The following is a 20,420-nucleotide window of genomic DNA, read 5'->3' as shown; positions in this document are numbered from 1 at the left end:
AGAGCCAAACAGAGGAATCTCAAGTGGCCAAGAAGCACTTAAAGAAATGCTCAAAGTCTTTAGTCATCAGGGAAATGCAAATCAAATGACTCCATCTATCTTACACCCATCAGAATAGCTAAGATTATTTTGGTTTTTCAAGACAGAGTTTTCCTGTACAGCCCTGGATGTTCTGGAACTCAGAGATCCACCTGTATCTGCCTCCCAAGTTCTGGGACTAAAGGTGTGCATCATCATGCCCAGGGATAAAATTATGATCTCAAAATATTAAAATTAAAAATAACCATCCTTTGTTGCCAAAATGTAAAAAATTGTTGTCCATGTGACATCGTCTTCTCCAGAAGAGGCTGGGATGTTTTAGTTGTCACTATGACACTGCCTGCCCAATGTTCCCAATTCTTTTCATCATCCTCTTCAACTACAGTCTCACCCTGTCCAATCTACTGTTGTCCACAGACAGGCTATGACCCAAGCAAACCCAAGCAAAGCCAGTCACTGGCACTGCCTTGTTTTGGTCACTTGTGAGCACTCCAGAAGCAGGCACTGGATTCAAGTGGATTAACTTCTAACATAATGATCCCCTTCATTGTAATTTTCAGGCAATTCCTTTTCTCAAGCCAAGGTCTGAGATAAACCTATGACCAATTAACAATCACTTCTTCTGCCTGTCATCAACATCCCAAGTGCTGAAGGGGAGAAAAGAGCTGGCTCTCAAACTGTAGTCAGTTCCCCGCATTTGAAATAGCATTGTCCTCAGTTAAATCTCACCCAGACAGGAGAGTCCTGCAGTCAAAATATCCCATATTAAACTTCTTGAGAGAATAAACCTCAGTCTCTGCTGTAGTTGAAGAGAAGTGTCCTCTCTTTTATGGAAAAACCCTTTGATCTCATTTGAATATGGTATTAGAAAGAAGTAAAAGTAAGAGAGAGAGAAAGAGAGAGAGAGAGAGAGAGAGAGAGAGAGAGAGAGAGAGAGAGAGAGAAGAGAGAGAGAGAGACTTGTCTATAGCTGGAAGCTAGAAGTTTTTGCAATGTGCTCATTTATGATACTCTCACCATGGTGTCCTTGGCCCTTGGGTACTTTCAGTCCTCCCCTGTGTGTTCCACCTTGGCTCATCCTTCCCAGGCTTGTGTTCTGTATGTAAAACTTTCCCTCTTCCTATCCAAGTCCCACTTCCCATGTGAACAGATTTGTCACAAGCGGAAGGAAGTATAGATCATTTACCTTCATAGCACAGCATTAAAGGGTAACTTTCTATGTTCTGGAAAACAGTTGAATTAACTTTTGTTGATGTATATGTTTGTGGTTATCAAAATCATAAATCCTTATAAAGATTTAACATATTGCACCAAGAAGAAAAAGAAGAATCTGTAATCACAAGTTTGTGAAGCCTGTGTTGGTGCATGTGTGTAGCAGCCTGCCGATGGCCCTCAGCCCTCCCCAGGGACTCCTGTGTAGCCCTTGCTCACCCTGAATCAAGGCAGACTCTCTCTGGCCAACAGGATCCATGAAAAGTGACAGTCCAACTTCCAAGGTAAGGACATAGAAAGCATTGCCTCATCCTGATGGAATCCCGATGCCATGCCAGGAAGATATTGTTATTTCCTCCAGTAAACTCCTGCCCTGTTTGCTTTCTCTGTGCCTTCTGTGAATCCCCTAGTGAGTAACTGAGCTGACAGATACTTTCTAAGATCTGAACAGAAAAATAAACATTCAGATCCCTGAAGTCCAGTGACCCTCAAGTAGTTAACACAGGAAGATATCGTCATGCTAACACAATGTGATGGTTTCTCAAAACTTGGAGGTGACGTAAATATGGAAAAGCAGCACAAAGACAAGCAACTCAGCACATAAGAAGAAAAATTCCAGAAGGCAAACATCAGGTTTCTAAAAGAAATCATGTAGACCAGGACAGAATGGAATGTGATATACAGAAGCTAAAGAAAAGAGTCTACCAAAGATATTAAGCCTGGCAAGATCATCTTTCAGAAATGAGAGGGATAAAACCAGGACCTCTCCAGTCACACAGAAGGTGTGAGGACTCATCACTAATTAGATACACCTTAAGAGCTAAAGAGGGGTCTTCAAATTGAAAAGTTATTAACTAGCTACATGGAGGTATAAAACTCTAGGAGCTAGAGCAATGGCTCAGAGGATAAGAGCACTGCTTGCCCTTCCAGAGGACCAGGGTTCGGTCCCCAGCACTGACATGGCAGTTCACAACTGTTATTCCAGCTCTATCTGACTGATACCTTCTTCTGGCCTCTGAGGGCATTGTTACACACATGGTACACAAACACACACATGCAGGCAAAATACACTCCCCCCCACATAAAAAAATAGTAAGTAAATTTTAAGTAAATAAAATTTACTTACTCATCTCTGTTAAAAAGTCAGTATCTAGTCAAGTTCAGAATGCAGATACTCCTCAACCTACAATGGAATCACTTCTCCCAAAAGCTCATCAGATGTCAAAAACATTGAAAGTCAAAAAGCATTCCTTTCACCAAACCTTCCATGCATTGTAACTGGCAACATGGTAGGGTATAGAGAGCCTGTTGTTTGTTCTGTAATCATATTCCTGGAAGGGAACTTACGGTCACTGCCCAGTATCACCACAGACTAAATGCTCCATATCACTGGCTGAAAAATTATCAAAATCTGACATTTGAAATAAGGTTCCAACAGAATGGACTTAGTTTTTGGGAGGTGGCAGGTGGTGGGGGTTTCGAGACAGGGTTTCTCTGTGTAGCTTTGCCTGTTCTGGACTCACTTTGTAGATCACGCTGGCCTCAAACTCACTGAGATATGCCTGCCTCTGCCTCCCTGAGTGCTGGGATTACAGGTGTGTGCCACTGCACTCTGCTTGTACTCACTTTTGACTATCCCAAGACTTAAAAGAAAAATTGTGAGCCCAAAGTAACCATGGATCCATCCGTAGTCCAATATCATAATGGGGATGGCCTAACCACTTTTAACTATTGTATGAAAACAGAATGTAAAACATTAATATTACCTATAGCTACATTAATTTGTTAATAGATGCACAATATAGAATGATGTAAATTGTGACATTGGTAACAAAAAAGTTACTGTTTTCAGCTTAAAATAGATTGCTAAAAATATCAAATGTTTTACGTAAGCCTCAGGTGGTAACTATAGAGCAGAGCCAGTAGAACAAACAAGAGATAAAAAGTGAGGAATCAAAGCAAACTTCCACAACAACAACAGAAATCAAACCTCAAAGGAGTCAGCCTCTGGGGAAGAATAAACAAAAGAACTCTAAAACAGTAGGCCACAGGCTGGGGAAATGTCTCTGTTCATTCAGCGCTTGTTGCACAAGCATGGTGTGAGCTTGGAGCCCCATCACCCATGTACAGTATCAGGTGTGGTGCATCCATCACTGTGTGAGGGCAGGTGTATCCCAAGGATTTGCTTGTCAGCCAGTCTAGCTAGTTAGCAAGCTCCAGGTTCAGTAAGAGACTCGGTTCCAAAAGAAAGTAAATTAAAGAGTGATAGAAGACATTTGACATAACTTGTGGCCTCCATGTATGCACATATGGACAGGCGCATCCATGTACAAACACACACATGCATATACGACATGTATACAGAAGAGTAGAAAGAAACTAAACATTACAGTATAAAGTCCTTACATACCAATAGTTACTTGCTAAGTACATGGGTTAAATCAAAAGTTGTAAAGTGGTTGTATGAATAAAAAACCAGAGCTCCAACTACGTGTTGTTTACAAGGATATCATGTCAGCTTTACACTGTCTCTGAAAGCAAAGTGATGCAAAGGGGCATTCCATGCGCATAGTAAGCAAAGAAAACAGAGGCAGCTACATGTATATCAAATAAAGGAGATTCCAAGTCAAACACTGTAAAACAAGTCAAAAGAATACCAGTATAGGTAAAGAAATTGATTCATCAAAAGGATCCAGTAACTATAATATGTATGATTTATTATTTAAACATGGCTATTTGAACAGACCGAAGGTAAAAATATACGATATAATCATAGTGAATTTAGATACTCTTCATTCGACAATGGACAATAAGCCAAAGTAGAAATGATAGATTTGAATAACACACTATAGGCTAAATGGGCTTAGCACAGAGAACAGTGAACAGCACAGAGAACAGCAACAGTGAAATATGCTTTCTTTTATGTGCACACAGCAGTCTCCAGGATAGGACAGATGTAGGCCGTGAAACAAGTCTTAACAGATTAAAAAAGACGGAAACCTTGTCAAGATGCTCTTCCAACCACAACAGCACTAAACAACAACAACAACAACCAATCTATAATAAGCCAGGGCTGGGTATCATGAACCATACCTGCAGTCCCAGCACTTAGAAAGCAGAGGCAGGAGGATTGAAAGTTTGAAGCCAGCTTGGGCTACAAACTGAGTTAGAGACCAGCCTCAGCTACACAGGGAGACCCTGTCTGTACATAAATACATTTTTAAAAATTAAATTAATCAGGTATTGTGGTGCCCACCTGTGATCCCAGCACTCAGGAGACACAGGCAGGTGGATCTCTTTGAGTTCGAGTCTAACCTGGTCTATATAGCAAGTTCTAGGCAAGCCGGGGCTACCTACTGAGACACAGTCTGAAAAAACGAAACAAACAAAAAATTAGTCTCACAATAGATACATCAATTTCTATGAGAGATAAACTGGGGAGGTATTAGACTTTTTTCTATTCCTGTACATGGGTCCATAGCAATGTTAAGAAAGCTGGAGAGAAAGAAGGGGCCAGGTGGGAGGATGGAGGAGACAATAGGGAAGTGGCCATCATATGGTCCATCGTGCAGCCTGAGCCCCTGCCCTTCCAGTTTCTATAGAAACGCCCTCACCTCCCTAGTTACTTCTCTCACATAACACACAGCTTTTCTTATAACAGACACAACACCTTGTCTAGACTGCTACTTCTTGCAACTTGGCTAAGACTCTGGGAAATTTGCTCCCCTTCCCAGGGGCAATGTTCTCTCAGGACTTTGGGAAACTCAGCACGTGGAAAAGGAGTCCCTGAGGGATCGAAAACAGCTGTATGGTTACTAAGAGAACCCAGTAATGAGGTGAGAAGGAACAAGGATGGAAGGAACAGTGCTGGGAAGAAGTGAGATGCGTCTAACAGCAACAGTGACCAACTGGGTTCATGGTGTGTGAAGGGCGTGATGGTGGGAAATGTGGCCACAGCTACACAGGGATGTCAGCACTTCAAGGACCAACAGCCACCAAGTGGCCATCGATGGAGGATAGGATTTTTATCCTAGAAACTCTGTTTGAGATAATGAGGACTATCAAGAAGGGCAATATTGCAGAAAACTTGACAACCCTGGACATAAGCTGGAATTCTCTCAAAGCTAATTAAGGAAGATTAGTGTTATTTACACATTGATGGCAAAAAAAACAAGCGTACCTGGGACGAATGTATTTAGAGAGAAATAGGAAACAATGGCATTTGTGGGGTTAGGTCCCCTAGGACCACAGAAACCTCCTTACTTCCCAGGGAGAATCAAGCAAGGTGTTCTCCATTCCTGGGCTCACACTTCTGTACCAACCATCTTGTAGGTCCCTGGAGTCACTTACTCTTTTGTAAAACTAAATACTGGCACTACTACTGGCTCAACCCAGATTTCTTGACTTGACTGAAGAGCAGTCAGTGTCTGATTTTGTCCATGTACCTCACTTCCTAGTGGTTAGAAAAACAAATAAACAACAATGTCAGTGCCTTCAGGACCCAGCTTCCTGCTACTCACAAAGGTATTTAAAAAAAAAAAAAAGGATGGGAGGCTGATTGCAGACCCCAGAGGCTGTAGTCAACCCTTCATGCCCAGTCTCCCCAAGAAGTCCTGAGCAAATTCCTGTAGTTTGATTCTCAATATGCTTCACTATTTACTTCTAAATTGCCTCTGCAATTTTCTGTCTTTTATCCTTCAGTAAAATCTCACCTATTTGTAAATCAAAGGAGTACTAAATATGGTTACACATTAAGTGCATAGCCAAAAGTATTTCCTTAAAGAAAAGGCAGGACCAGCATTGAGAAGTAAAGTTAGACATAAAAAAACTAAAAAGGACTTTGTTTCCAAGTCACTTAGGTAAGTGACTTTCTTGAGAATTCTATTTCCTCATTTTTTGTTAATGGATTTACTTCCCTACCAACATGAATAGATGAAACAAATGGGATTTACCTCTCAGGTTTGCCCAGAATTCAGGCAATATCTGCTTCCTACAATCTTTCCTATTGCTTTTTTTCTTTGCATACAAGGTGAAAATAAGTTGATATATTATGCTTTTTATTCATTAACATATTATTCAAGTTCATATAATTGATCATGTAATTATTAACATATTTTGTATATTTATTGTATTGCATCAACGTAGAAACACCATATTAACCCTTATGTTCCTTTGTAAATAAAATGAATAATTTAAGGAGTATAATAACATTTATATTAAACAACTTATCTAGCAGGAACTTAGTCCATTATGTAACCACTGTGGATGCATTGAAACAATTTCATTGAAGACATATGGCATGTTAGGTGCAGACGTCTGATCACTATTTATAGCTTTGTTTCTGTGGAGAAAATGGAAAGTGAATGCAGCCGGCCAAGAAAATCCCCAAGCTTCTGGAGCATTCCCAGAGTGTGAGCCATGCAGCTAACAGACACTGCTTGCATTTTAGATGTTGGTGTGCGCTTTTATTCTGAGTCCGGAATTCGTCTGGCTGCTCTAAATCTACCCTCACAATCAAACCCTTGTGTGACAAGGAATGAACCCCCAAATAGGGCTTCTGCAGTTGGCAGTCGCTCCTTGTCAGGGCTCCAGGAGCCTGGATCTCCAGGTCTCTGCGTTTGGCAGAGCCGTGGCAACCTGCAGGCTCCTCTGGTTTTAGAGCCTCTTCCACAGCTTTATTTTTGCATCTCCTTATTTAGCACATAGAGCTATCTTTACCACCCCAGCTGACTGGCATGGGAGTCCCCAGGGCAGAGAGTTATACTAGACTGTTGAGGCATGCTTCCTACCCTGTAAGTGAAACATCAGCAAGTAGTCACAATGCTAGAACTCTGTGTGTGTGTGTGTGTGTGTGTGTGTGTGTGTGTGTGTGTGTGTGCACATGCGCACTTAAATTGCTCAAGATGTCTTCCCTCTGGTACAGCATCAGAAGCATAAAATCACAAATGCTTCCTGGAATTCAGCTTCAGCTTGTGCAGAAGAAGAAGAATCTATTCTAGGCCTAGATCCACATGGATCATTATGATAGAAAAATAAAATCTGTTACCAATAGGCAATCCTGATTTGTTTTGAATCTCCATGACTCTCCTGTCAGTGTCTATGTATGCATATGTCTGTATGCAGGTACACTAGCCATGCGTGGGAGCCAGGAGTCAACCGTAGGTGTCTATCAATTTTCACCCTGTCTTTGGAGACAGACTAATACTGAACATGGAGCTTTCCATTTAGGCCAGACTGGCGGGCCAGTGAGCCCCCAGCAACTGTCTGTTTCTGTCCCCTAAGTTCTGAGGCTAGAGGAGCAGACCACCTCTTTCAGTTTTTTTATATGGATGTTAAGGATGCAAAATCAGGTCCTCAGAACTGTTCAGAAAGCATGTTACCCAGTGGGTCCTATCCGCAGCATCGTTGACTTGTATTTTCAATTGAGAAATCAATAGTTACCCAGCTCAATGAACTCTGAGATGTTCTAATAGACCAGATGACAAAAGCCATCAGTTCATTGCCTGCTTTCAATGATCTCATTTTAGTTGAGACCTCGAAGTGTTGCCAGCAATCTGAGCGACATGGAGGAAACTGTGGGTGCTGAACACAGCATCACAACCCCAATGTTCCATGTGTAGCCATGCACAGCAGCCACTAGACACTCAAAGCTACTGAGCGCCTGAAGTGAAGCCAATCTGAATCCAGACGAACAATAAACAAAAACATAAACTTCAAAGATGTTAGAGAAAAGGGAAAATGTAAAATATCTCATAAACAGTTTTTAAAAAAATCTATCGTGTGTTGAACTGGTAATGACCTACATCCAGGTGGTTAAATAAGTTGCTAAAATTTAATTAACATATTTATTTTTATTACTCTTAAAATATGGATAAATTTATTAAGTGAACATGGGGAGAGAAGGAAGGGGAAGGGGTACCCCAGGGAGAGAGAGACAGACAGACAGAGACAGACAGAGAGACAAAGAAAGAGAGGAGGAGGGAAAGAAGAGGTAAGAGAGGTGAGAAGGGGAACTTACTATTTTTTTAATGCAGTCATTTGCCAAGGTAAAATGAACCACGTAGCTCACTCATCGCTCACCTTATATTCCTGTTGGATGCCCCTGGTCTTAAGGCCTCCCTAAGGAGGAGCAGTAGTCTGAGCTACTGCAGAATTTTACTCCAAACTGAATTAATTGGAGGCAAATGGGACTGGAGCAAAGGTTGTAACAGCCTGTTCTTGATCAGCTCCCTCACACATGGAATCTTAACGCTTCCCAACACAACAGCCATGGACATAAGCCATTGGAGGATGATGAATGCCACCTCACCTCCCTTCAGCCTCTCCTAGTTGATAATACACTATTCAGTTTCACCTAAGGAGTCATTAGCTACATCCACTCCATGGCACAGACACTGGAGAGTGAATCATGAATCGTCCATCCTGAGTCTTTGCCCCCCCCCCCCCACTCTCACCCCTACACCCGAGGCCTGTCCACTGCCACTAAACAAAAGCAAGAGATCATTTTTTTTGCATGAATAGAAACATGGATGTGGCTGTTTCAAGTTCAAGTTATGTGGAAAGTGAAAATTTTAACAGTTCATGTCTGGGCTGCAGGCAGCTAGCCTGATGCAGGAAAATTCCAGAGAAACCCAGAGTGTTTCTGGATTTTTGTGCAGGGAGTTCACCTTGGCCCCAAATAGCAGTAAGCATAAACTATTCAACACCATATTACTGAATTCAACACATACGGTGGTGTGGGGGTGCTGCCAGCAAAGAACTGTGTAACTGCTGGTAAAAAACAATAGTGATTTCAGCAGTAGATTGAGAACAAAACAATGACATCTCTGGAGGGTTCTGAAGTGAACGCAGGAGGAGGAAAGCCGAGATGGGGCCCCTGAAATCCCCAGTCGGATTTGCTGACATCTTGTCTGCCTATAATTGTTTTCTGCCATTGATTTCCTCCAATTGTCAATTATTATTAAAACAATTATGGAAAAAAAGTCTGTGTGTGTGTGTGTGTGTGTGTGTGTGTGTGTGTGTGTGTGTCTTTGTTTCCTGTTGCCAATGAATACCGTGAAGTCACAGAGCCGGCCAGTGCATCATAAGCTTTTCCATTACCATAAGTTATGCTGTCACAAACAGGATATGGCTCTTAACTGGGCGAGGAGGCCATGAACAGCACTGACTTAACACAAACACGTCGTTGACCATGACAGCATAGCATAGTACAGACTTGGCTCTCTACTTTACAGATAGCATTGGGTTTTGATGCTGACTATAAAGTAGTGTGTGTTAATTTATTCTGAGACAGAGTAGAAAACAAAACTCTCTGTTATTTCACTGACAAGATCCCTGCTATTAACATGGTGGCTTATGAATTCTCAACTTAATTTCTTTTCATATATACATATATATGTGTGTATATATACATATATATATGAAATCTTATAGCCTTTTCTTTCTCATGTAATCTTAAATATGACTGCTTTTTAGCACCTTTAAATATCTTAATGGAAACTAAGGGGTCTATAAAATTAAAAATTATGGACTAATATTAAACAGTTTCCTTATTTTTGCATTTTCTGTTTAGTAATAAAGTGTGGCTGTTGCAAATAAAGATTCTTCTACAGGGGCTGGAGACCACTCTCCTGTTAAGGGCACTTGCTGCTCTTATAGGAAGGGAACCAGGGTTCAGTTCCCAGCAATCACATAACAGCTCACCAACAACCCCCCTACTTCAATTCCAGAAGACCCAACGCCCTCTTCTGGCCTGAGCGGGTAGCTCACACAGGTGGTTAACCTCCTTCCACATATGCCAGCAAAACACTAAGAAAAAATAAAAATAAGTAGTTCTTTAAAAAGAAAAAGACCGCATAAAATTTAGTCTGATTTTAATTATTTCCTTGTACTTTCAGCTTACAAAGATATACTGTGATGTAAAAGAAGTCGTGTTAATAAAGTCACATTTTAAAAATTTAATCATTTTTAATAGTCAAACATAGTAAAATAATATACTTTTTTCTTTTGCTGGTGTTGATCCTGCAGTCTGGAGCCTTGCACCTGCTAGGCAAATGTCTTGCCACCAAAGGGTATATGTAAGTTCATGAAGTGTTTCTCGCAGCCTACTAATACAAACAGCCTCCAAACCAGTGTGGCCACCGCAGCCTAGTGTGTAGTCATCCTGTGAACTTGGGTCACACTCTTGAGACTCCTGATGGCCTGCTTTTCCAGGCTAGTCAGCAGGCTAGCCTCTGCTGTCTCTGGCCTGAGCTGAGAGATGCTAGCAGATAGCCCTCAACAGAGGGAGTCAGGCACAGGGGGCACTCTTGTTTTGTTCTTCAGCTCAATCTTTAATATAGTAGAAAAATCACAGGGAAATGAAAAATGAGGTAGTAAGGGGAAAACAGTATAGGTAATATTTATATATAGTATATATATTTGATATATATGTATATATCAAATACTGCTAGATATAATATATTCCTGCCATTCCAGTACTTGAGAAACTGAGACAGGATTGCCATAGTGACATTCTGTCTTAAAAAAAACAAAAACAAAAACAAAAATAAAGATGATTACAATACTAGGTCAAACCTCTTTGTATACATTATTTCCATTTCTTCAGAGGGTATTTACCCAAAGGCGAAGAACTCTATGGCATCCACTCAAATCTGAAACTAGGAAGGACCAGGAGTCTAGGTAACACATGACTATGGGCTTGGATTGGATTTTCCATTGTCTGTGAGCAGCAGTAGTGCTGAGCTGTGTGGACAGTTGGTACCACCCTCTGTGTTCCACTATTACCTACCCCCCATGAGGACCAACAGAGCCTTCCAGAACTGTTTGTGAGCATCTAACAAGGTGATGGAGACCCATGTCCTGAGATACAGCAAGTGCTCAGTAGGAGCAGGCTGCCCTTGTTGCCCTGCCTCTGTGCCTCCCTCCGGCACTAGTGTTTCCAGCTGTTAGTTGCTCTTCGCCCTGACTATGCCTCAAACTCCATAATCTCTTATCAAAACCCCCAGAGTCACCCCCTGACTCACAGCTACTCTGGATGGGCTTTCAATGGGCCATAAGTCACATCACTCAGTCAGTCCTCTCCTCCCATAGCCGTGCCCAGTTGGTTTTCAAAGTGGCTCCATTGCTCCCTAAAGGATTCTTCATTTGCTTCAGAACCTAGGCCCCCGGAACCTTCTCTTCCTACCCTAGCAAGCCCTGCTTCAAGTCTTATCCATGCCATTGCCCTGTCTGACATCTCTCAGCATCCCATGGCATCTTTCAGATAAGCTATCCCGCAGCCTGGAATCAATCTCAGGGCAGTGTGGTCTCAACCTATTCTGGAAACTTCTTACTTGTCCCCCACACTCCATTCTCTGCTTTTGTCAAGCTGGGTGACTCAGTTTCCTGATGGGGTTGCCAGAGAGTGGGATTAAAAAGCAGAGGACGATTAATTAAATGTGATTTCAGGTGAAAGGGTAATAGTTTTATAAATAGGAGCCGTTCAATTGTCCCCATGTAAACCCAAGTAATAGGACACAGATACTAGAATTTTCTTTACCAGAAATTTACATGTCCATGAGCACCCTTCATTTCATCGCATAACCCTGTTCCTGGAGCTTCTTTGCTACAGCAGCTGCCCTCACCTCTTCTGTACTCTTCATGTCTTTGCTCTCCAGGAACCAACTCAACTTTATATCTCCGTCAAGCCTCACCAACCGAGGACCTCCTTAGCTAGGTTTCATTGTCTATATCATTAGTGTGGTTCTATATATAGGATTTCTGTGCTATATTTGATTCCCTTTTCTTAACTTAATGTTGAGTGTGCCAAGATCTGACATGATTTTACACCTAGGAGAACTTGGTATGCTTTGGTGGGGTGATGCTGCCTGCTAGCTTGGATTGCAGGGTTTGAGGGAAGAGAATGGGAATTCGATGAGATTCCTTAATCTGAAAGTTGAGTCTCCTGAAGAACACAGAACCCCTGCCCTCTGCCCTACTTCAGGCCAGGTGGGGGTTGGGTATGGCTTCCTGACCTTGGCCTAATTCACCACACATTCTCTTTTACACGTAGCACAAATTGATGACTATACTTGCTGACATCCAAATCACTGCGGTTTCATGTGATCTTTTCACCCTGCTTTCATTCCTATGGAAGCATGAGGGCCAGGGTGGCTATTTTACATAACCTGTAAGCACACAGTGATTGTAGGAGTTATCCTAGGGATGACTCACCTCTGTTTGGTTCATAGAAAAGTGAAAAAAAAATCCCAACAAATATTTTTCTAAATTAGCTAACTTAAAATTCTCTCAAGAGGTTGAAAATATCTCCAGTAATCTATGAAGCTATTAAGCAACTCCCAAGAAACACATTTGAAATAATTGGCATCTCATGAATATATTTATTAAGCTAGGCACCCAGAAACTAAGAGAAAGCAATAAGGCTTTGAGAAATAAAAAAAACATATATTCCTAAAATAAAATCCAGAACTGATTGCTTTTACCTACTATTTAAAACCTGATTCATCTTAAACCATAACTCTTATAAGGTAAACATGTGAATGTGTTTACTTTTTTACATGTTCATGTTACAAGTTTAACATGTAACAATATGTTTTATATGTTAAACATATGAAAAGGTCTTTTTCTTTTTCGTGTGTGTGTGTGTGTGTGTGTGTGTGTGTGTGTGTGTGTGTGTGTTGATGTGAGATTGACATGGGAGCCTTCCTCTGTTATTTTCACAGAGGCAAGGAGTTTCTAATGAGACCAAAGCTTGCCACCCTGTCTAGCTGGCCCACCCAGTATTTGTGTGAGTGCTGGGCATGGAAACTTCCATCTTCCTGCTTGCTGCCTATGCCTCAGGACTTTAATCAAACCACTGGCTCAGCTGAGCCATTTTGGAAGGGACATATTCAGTGTCAGGGGAATCAGACTTATTGAGAGCAAGATCTCAGTCCCTGGAGCCACATGCGTGACAATTTAGTAGAGCAAGATGGATTTAGAACTGACTTTGGAGTATTGAGGTGCCCTGAAAAAAATCAATATGGAGAGTGACTTGTTTAGCACTCTCATATTTATCTAGAGTCTGTGTTTCCCTTTGTCTTTTCAAAAATTTGGTACAGCCAAAAAAAAAAAAAAAAATGATGCTTTTTCTGTAAAAAAAAAAAAAATCTCTGTGAACCATTTTGGTGGGATGACTTACAAGTTTCTAGTCAGTAAAAAACAAAACAAACAAACAAAATAAATAAATAAATAATTTAAAAACACTTGAATTCTTTCATGGTAGCAAAGGGCCAAAGAGAGCTGCCCTGACCTAGAAGGAAGCCCTGGGCTCCTCGCCAACTCTTGGCAAGCTCATGGTTCTGCTTTGAGCCTTGCTTTGCTGTTGCTGCAGATTCTAAACACACCAATCTCAAACAGGGAGAGGCAAAAAGAGCAGCAACTGTTTGGTTTCCTTCTCAACAGGCAGCCGAGCCACCTCCTTTGTCAGTCTTTGTGCAGACTTCAGTCAGGCATCTATGGCCCACAATCCTGGCGTTAGCTGCCAGGGAAGCACACAGGCTCATCACTTAGATGAGCATGCTCACTTACAGGCAAGGAATGTCCTGAAAATGTCCCCTGCAGCCTTCCAAGACTTTGTGAGCAGCATCAACTGTTCTTGGATTATTGAATTTCCCTCCCAGCTTTCCATTTCATATGTGCAGGGACATTTTTCCAAGACACTCAAAATATATGCCACAGGAAAGTTTGGGGGTTAAAAATTCAAGTATAGATAATTATTACAAATGGCTCTAATCACTGGAAAAGTTCAATGCTGAGCTATTTTTATCTTCTAGAAGGTCCGTCATTGTTTAAAAATGATTGAGCAAGAAAGGAAACATTATACTACCCTAATTTTCATCGTCACAATTTTACACAAAATTTAAATTTCAGTAAAATAACTTGAGCAATAGTTTGGTTGTGACATGTTAAAGACATGTTTACTAAGTATATTCTAAGCCAGAATTGATGGAAGAAATGGCAGATGGGTTATTGATCAGCACTGAAAAGAGCACACCTAATAACAGGCAGACATTTTCAAAAAATAGTCACCGGTGAGATCAGAGATGATGCTGAAATTAGAGGGAGTCACCACAAGGAAGCAATGACCTTAATGTACCCATTTGCTATTAGAAGCTCAGGTGTCATCACTGAGGCTGACGGCTGCCTACTCTTCAGAGACACAAGCATAGCTCACTCACCCAATACTTCCAGGAGGACCTGCCTTCAGGTCACAGATACTGCCTGTGGCCAATAGGCAAAGCCAATGAGATGTGTTAAGACAAACTTAAAAATGACATGTACCTGAATCCGCAGTCACGTAGTCGGTGGAAGCCAGACAGTCCTTCCTTCACCGGGTTCCTCAAAGTTTCTTTTCAATGTGCCCGATCACCTAGAGATTGCTGTTCTGCCTTTGAAAAGTCATCACCTCCGTTGCTCAAGTAAAATTCAAAAGTGAAGAGTTAAAAATGAAAGGAAGAAAACTGCAAGCCATTATGCCCAACAGCCACTACCGTAAAGGGGCCAAGCTTTGGGCTCAATGAAATAGAGGTTGTTTGGCCAAATGGCAGGCCCACTTCCTCCTATTCTTTCCCTACTTAGTTTTCCGGCCTCCAGTGGAGCGTTGTTTTTTTTCCCCTTTCCTGGGCTATAAATAAGCTGCTGGTGTGAGTACTGAGGAAAGAAGAGGCAGGAAATGTATTTGATTTCAAAAGGCAGTCAGAGGTGTGTGTGTGTGTGTGTGTGTGTGTGTGTGTGTGTGTGTGTGTGTGTGTGTGTGTTCCTTTCAAGTCTACACCAGCAAACATGCTGAAGAAAATTTGGCCTAAATAATTCAACTTTGGTGTGAGCAGGAGAGTTGCAACTTACTGGCCCTCAGTCTTCGCTTATCTAGATGCTGTCACTGCCCACCAGCAAAGCTTGAATTTGGACATTTATCATTTTCTGCATTCAACTACCCAGAGCAGATCTATGCTACAGCCTTTATTTCCTGTAAGATGAATTTCTAGGGGAAATGGTTGAGAGCCGGGAGGAGGACCCTGGTTCTGTTCTATTCTTTTGCTTTCTTATCTTTTCTTTTCTGAGACAGTTTAGATGATGTGTTGCGAAAAAACCCAAGCTAGCCTCACATCCATGATCCACCTGCCTCAGCCACTCATATACAAGAATTACAAAGCATGTCCCAGCAGTCAGACCCACTGTTTTCCTTTCATTTAAAAAGATACTGAAGCTGGAAAAGCGAGTTATCAAGTTAAGAGCATTTGCTAGCCATTGTGGGGACTAGAATTTGTTTTCTAGCACCCATACAATAAGTCCAGCATCCCACAAATGCCTGCAATCCCAACTCTGAAAGATCTAACACCCTTTTCTAGCCTCTGTACACAAAAAAGCACACACACACACAGAAAGAGAGAGAGAGAGAGAGAGAGAGAGAGAGAGAGAGAGAGAGAGAGAGAGAATTATTAAAGTTCTTAAAAGAGAAAGTAGAGACTTTAGTGAGTCAAGGTACCAAAAAAAGAGATATATCATCTGAATTTAATATGAATGAGAAAACCGGACACTTTTACAAAGTTCGATTTGGTTTTTGTTGTTTGTTTGTTTGTCGAGACAGGGTTTCTCTGTGTAGCCTTAGCTGTTCTGGACTCACCTAGTAAGCCAGGCTGGCTTTGAACTCTCAGAGATCCTCCTGCCTCTGCCTCCCTAGTGCTGGGATTAAAGGTGTGCACGCCCGGTCAAAGTTCGGTTTGTAATCTTATCTTCCATTCCTTTTAACTGATAATAGCGTGTCCATATTCCTGTGATCCAAAGTTTTTCAATTTCCCTCTTAATTATTGCCAATACAAACAAGGATGAAAATTGAAAGTATTTTTCACATATCATATTGATAGCTAAAACTTCAACTAATCTCTGATACTGGTACGAAGAGAAATAACCATCTGTGTAATAGTAAGTAGAAGCACAAACTGGTCTGTATTGTTGGTAAACATTTATTTTATTTTTAATTAAATGTATGTGGAGTGTGTGCAGGTGAGTGTGGATGCGTTGGAGATTAGAGGTGTCAACACCAACGGAATGGAGGTATAGGCTGGGAACTAAGTTCAGGTCCCCTGCAAAAGCAGTATGAGCTCTTAACCACTAAAGCCATCTCTCTTACCCTGGCCTATATTCTTTTGTGGACAGATCTCATCTTCTTTCCAAAACTTTAGCTCACATACTCAAACAAGATAATGTGGTTTAGCTTATTCTTCAAAATGGGACATCAGGGATGGGAAAACAATTTAGTTTATAGCACACACACACAATGTAGTTTTAAAGTTACTCTAGCTGCATATGTCACTCTTTGAATTTTTATTTATTTTTGCACCGAGAATATAACTTAATGGTAGAGTACTTGTTCAAAAGATGGGACCAGCCTTTGCTTGTAGTGATAAGACACTAACTGTGAGTTACTTCAGAAAAGTTATCTGGACCATTGGCAGTCTGTTTGGAGAACTAATGAGACTGTCTTTGGTTGTCTTTGTTCTGTTAAGTGAATGAAATAGCACATACCTTACTGCAGTTACCTAAAAATAATTTCAGTACCTGCAAAATAGAGGAAACCCAAACCCATGACCTCAAAGGAAACAAGCACAAAGGTCTGGATGTCCTTTCTGGGAGGAGCAGCTGTAGCTGAGCCTTACTTGGGTGTTTTTTGGTAACTGCCCATCTTTGTCTACCTAGAGCAGAGCTCTGGGTCACTGTTGAATTGTGTCAGCTTACTCAACTATTGCATCAGATGAATAAGATGTACAGGAACTTCTGTGATGAAGGCTCAAAAGGATGCAGGCTTTCTACGGTTCTTTAAGTGGAATAGCAAGAAGATGGCTGAAGGTTAGAAGCTCTCCATTCTAACATAAAATAGAAAAGAGCTACTCACTATTCTAGAGAACCAGAAACTTGGTGAGCTAGGAAAAAGATCTTCCTTGTTAATTTAATTAAAATAAATTTATGTACATTAGCAGTTCATTTTCCTTTGGCCCAGTCATCAATAGATACAACATTAAAGTTAATTTGCAAGACTGAAAAAAATCCTGGCCCAATATTAGAATTTATAATGTCTCCTAGGAGAGGCCCAGCTTTGGTAATGTTCAGTGGGAAAATCTAAACCAGATGGTTTTCATTGTCTCGGGCTTTGGCCTCCATTGTTATTCTGTTACTTTGCCACACACCTAAAATACAATAGACTTCTGTGTAATTACAGGAGCAACAAAAAAGTGAGGCTCTCTGATAACGAATGCCTAGAATGTGTTCAGTTTTCGAAACACTAACATCTGATCATCTGATGTCATGAGAAAAGCAATGCTAACTGGTGTTGCAGTAAAAAAAAAAATTTTTTTTTAAAGTTAATTCTGAACATAGATACTCATTTTGGAGTCTCTTTAGTTAGTATGATAAAAAGCCACACAGTAGGTTGACTAGCTATTTAACAGTTTATACAGTTTCCTGGTTTGTGCATTAGATTTGTTTTAATTCACAGTAGTGTCAAAATACTGCACAAATACCCAAATGCCCAAATTATACATAGCCAATGTAAAAAGCTCAAACTGAATTTATATGACCAGTGGCAAGTGAAGGTAGCTAGCCTTCTAGCACACCTTATGGGGATACAAACGCCACTTAATGAGATACAGCAAATTAAAATGAAAGTAGAAACAAAGAGCCCTTGAGTCCTCTCTGGTCGTGTACAGCACGCTCAAGAGTCTCTCTCAGCTTTTTCTTGGATTTGGAGAAACAAACCACTTTGCTGAAAGCTACTTATGCATAGGGATACAGGGATACATGGCGGCACTTCCCTCGAGCCACCTGCCAGAAACTGGACAGTTTATTCTGATCGCAAGGATTACCAATAGGCAATGAGATTCAAACCCAATCAAGCTTTGGACACAGCCCCAACCTATACCATGGTCACAGACTTTAAAAAATATATATTTATTCCAGGCATAGTGACCCATTCCTTTAATCACAACACAGAGGCAGAGACAAGGAGATCTCTGTGAGTTTAAGGCCAGCCTGGTCTATATTGTGAGTTCCAGTACAGCCAGAGCTACATAGTAAGACCCTATCACAGAGAAAAAAAGTAATGGGGTGTGTGTGTGTGTGAGTGTGCGCGCGCGCGCACGCGCGCGCGCGTGCACAAGTAGTTATAAGCACTCACATAGTTCTGGAATCCGAACCCAGGTTCTCTGTAAGAAAAACAAATGCTGTTAAAGCAGATCCATTCCATGCCCTGTTCATAGATATTTAAGTCTGTGAAACAGATGACCAAGATCGCCCACATCTGGCCAAGAAAATCTGGACAAGGAAAATCTTACATAAAGATGGCTTCCAGTCTTGCCTGAGACAGTCACACACATGACCATATATACCTCATCTACTTTCCTGAAGGCTAGTAGCAAGACATGGGTCCTTTTTCTATTCTACAGGAGAGAGGTCATAGGAACCACCCTAGAGCCTGAGTAACCAATCTAGAAGAAACAAGAGTTCCTGCTACCACATGGGCTTCTAAAGGACACTTGGGGAGTATTACACAAGGCAAAATAGACATCTTAGTGGTTCTTCCTTCAGATCAGTGGGGATTATAGCACCTTGATGGAGAGCCAAGTCAGCCCTCTACTGTCATGAACTCTTGAGCAGCTCAGTCGTGTCCTTGAGGTCCTTCACTTCTAAGCATCTGTGCTGTTGGACCTGTCCTTCCAAGCTTCTCAACACATTTTGGAATGCCAAGAATCCTGGCTATGTTTTGAATGTAACACTTCTGTACTATTCATATCCTAATAGAGCAAGATAGAGAAAGATAATATACACCATAGCCCAGTCCCTCAGAAAAGTTAAAAGTCAAATCGTTCCAAGTATTACTTCTTTGATGCAATTTTTTATTGTTCCCTTGGAACATTTATATTCCTCAAGCATGAAGTCATTTTTAAATGCATAGAGATAAAATTGTCATGAACTTAATTTTGCACGTGCAAATTTTGGGCTAAAAACAATGTTATTATGGAAAATATATTTTATTTTTACAGTCCATCTAAGCAGTTTTGAGCACATCAAGGAATCTCTTTGGCAGTGTAAACTTACTGTCAGCATGTGCAAGGGCTTTCCCACTCATCTCTCTAATCAGTCATCATAGGGGTAAATATCCTATATAACATGAAGAACACATTATCTCATTAATTACTAAGGAAAGTTGATGGACTGTTATTCCACATCTGTGTGATATAATAAATATAAGTGACTATTAAAAATTAAAGTGAATCTAATGTAGATGAGACAATGCCAAGTTGCTTGCCAGCTGGAAAAATGAATTTTTTTCTTCAGGCAAAAAATTAGATTCTTAAATATATGAAATTTAAAGCATATCCACTTATTCTTGTAAATCTGAATTAGACCCTGTAATATATATTACAAGTGTTCTGTAATACTGAATTAAGAACACTGCTTGAAAGAAGAAAATAAGCTTAAAATTAGAAGGTTTCCATATCCATTTACAAGATAATGAATAATTTTGAAAAGCCCAAGAAAGAAATGGATAGTTGCAGATTGCTTTTCTCATTACTGTGACAAAGTGTATCAGCCAAGAAGCTGCAGGGCAGCCGTATCCCTTCAGCTCATGTTTGAGGGGCCATGCTCCATCATGGTGGGCCCTTACAGTGGTAGGAATGTGAGTGCTGGGTTGTATTGCAGCCACGTATTGTGTCAGGAAATGGAGAATAATAAAGATGACCCCTGGCCCTCTTCTTTTTTTTTTCTCCTTTATTAATTTATTCTTGTTACATCTCAATGGTTATCCCATCCCTTGTATCCTCCCATTCTTCCCTTCCTCCCATTTTCCCCTTATTCCCCTCCCCTATGACTGTTCCTGAGGGGGATTACCTCCCCCTGTATATGCTCATAGGGTATCAAGTCTCTTCTTGGTAACCTGCTGTCCTTCCTCTGAATGCCACCAGGTCTTCCTCTCCAGGGGACATGGTCAAAGGTGAGGCACCAGAGTATGTGAGAAAGTCATATCCCACTCTCCACTCTACTGTGGAGAGTGTTCTGTCCATTGGCTAGATCTGGGTAGGGGTTTAAGGTTTACCGCCTGTATTGTCCTTGGCTGGTGCCTTAGTTTGAGC

At 41.0% G+C, this 20,420-nt stretch overlaps 1 protein-coding gene and 1 long non-coding RNA gene across 8 annotated transcripts in view; one reads left to right on the top strand and one right to left on the bottom strand.

Moving 5' to 3' along the window:
- RASGRP3 (RAS guanyl releasing protein 3) overlaps positions 1-14,867 on the bottom strand; it is a 94,411-nt gene extending 79,544 nt beyond the window's left edge. For 2 of the 6 annotated variants that reach the window (XM_084793800.1, XM_084793798.1), the window contains exon 1: positions 14,575-14,864. The gene's annotated coding sequence lies outside the window, so the exon portion shown is untranslated. Of the gene's footprint in view, positions 1-14,574 lie in introns of all 6 variants that reach the window. The other 4 variants (XM_084793804.1, XM_084793801.1, XM_084793803.1 and 1 more) reach the window with 4 other exon arrangements.
- The window catches only part of LOC311604225, a 62,414-nt gene that overhangs the window by 16,642 nt on the left and 25,352 nt on the right, over positions 1-20,420 (top strand). Inside the window, exon 1 of one of the 2 annotated variants that reach the window (XR_014781406.1) lies at positions 10,721-10,932. The exons of the other annotated variant lie outside the window; for it this stretch is intronic. This is a non-coding gene — a long non-coding RNA (uncharacterized lncRNA). Of the gene's footprint in view, positions 1-10,720; positions 10,933-20,420 lie in introns of those variants that run through there. 2 annotated transcript variants of the gene reach the window in all.

Source organism: Acomys minous (genome assembly GCF_964271855.1).
Source record: "Acomys minous genome assembly, chromosome: 8".
In the NCBI taxonomy this organism is placed as follows: domain Eukaryota; kingdom Metazoa; phylum Chordata; class Mammalia; order Rodentia; family Muridae; genus Acomys; species Acomys minous.
This window is presented reverse-complemented; position numbering and strand designations above follow the sequence as displayed.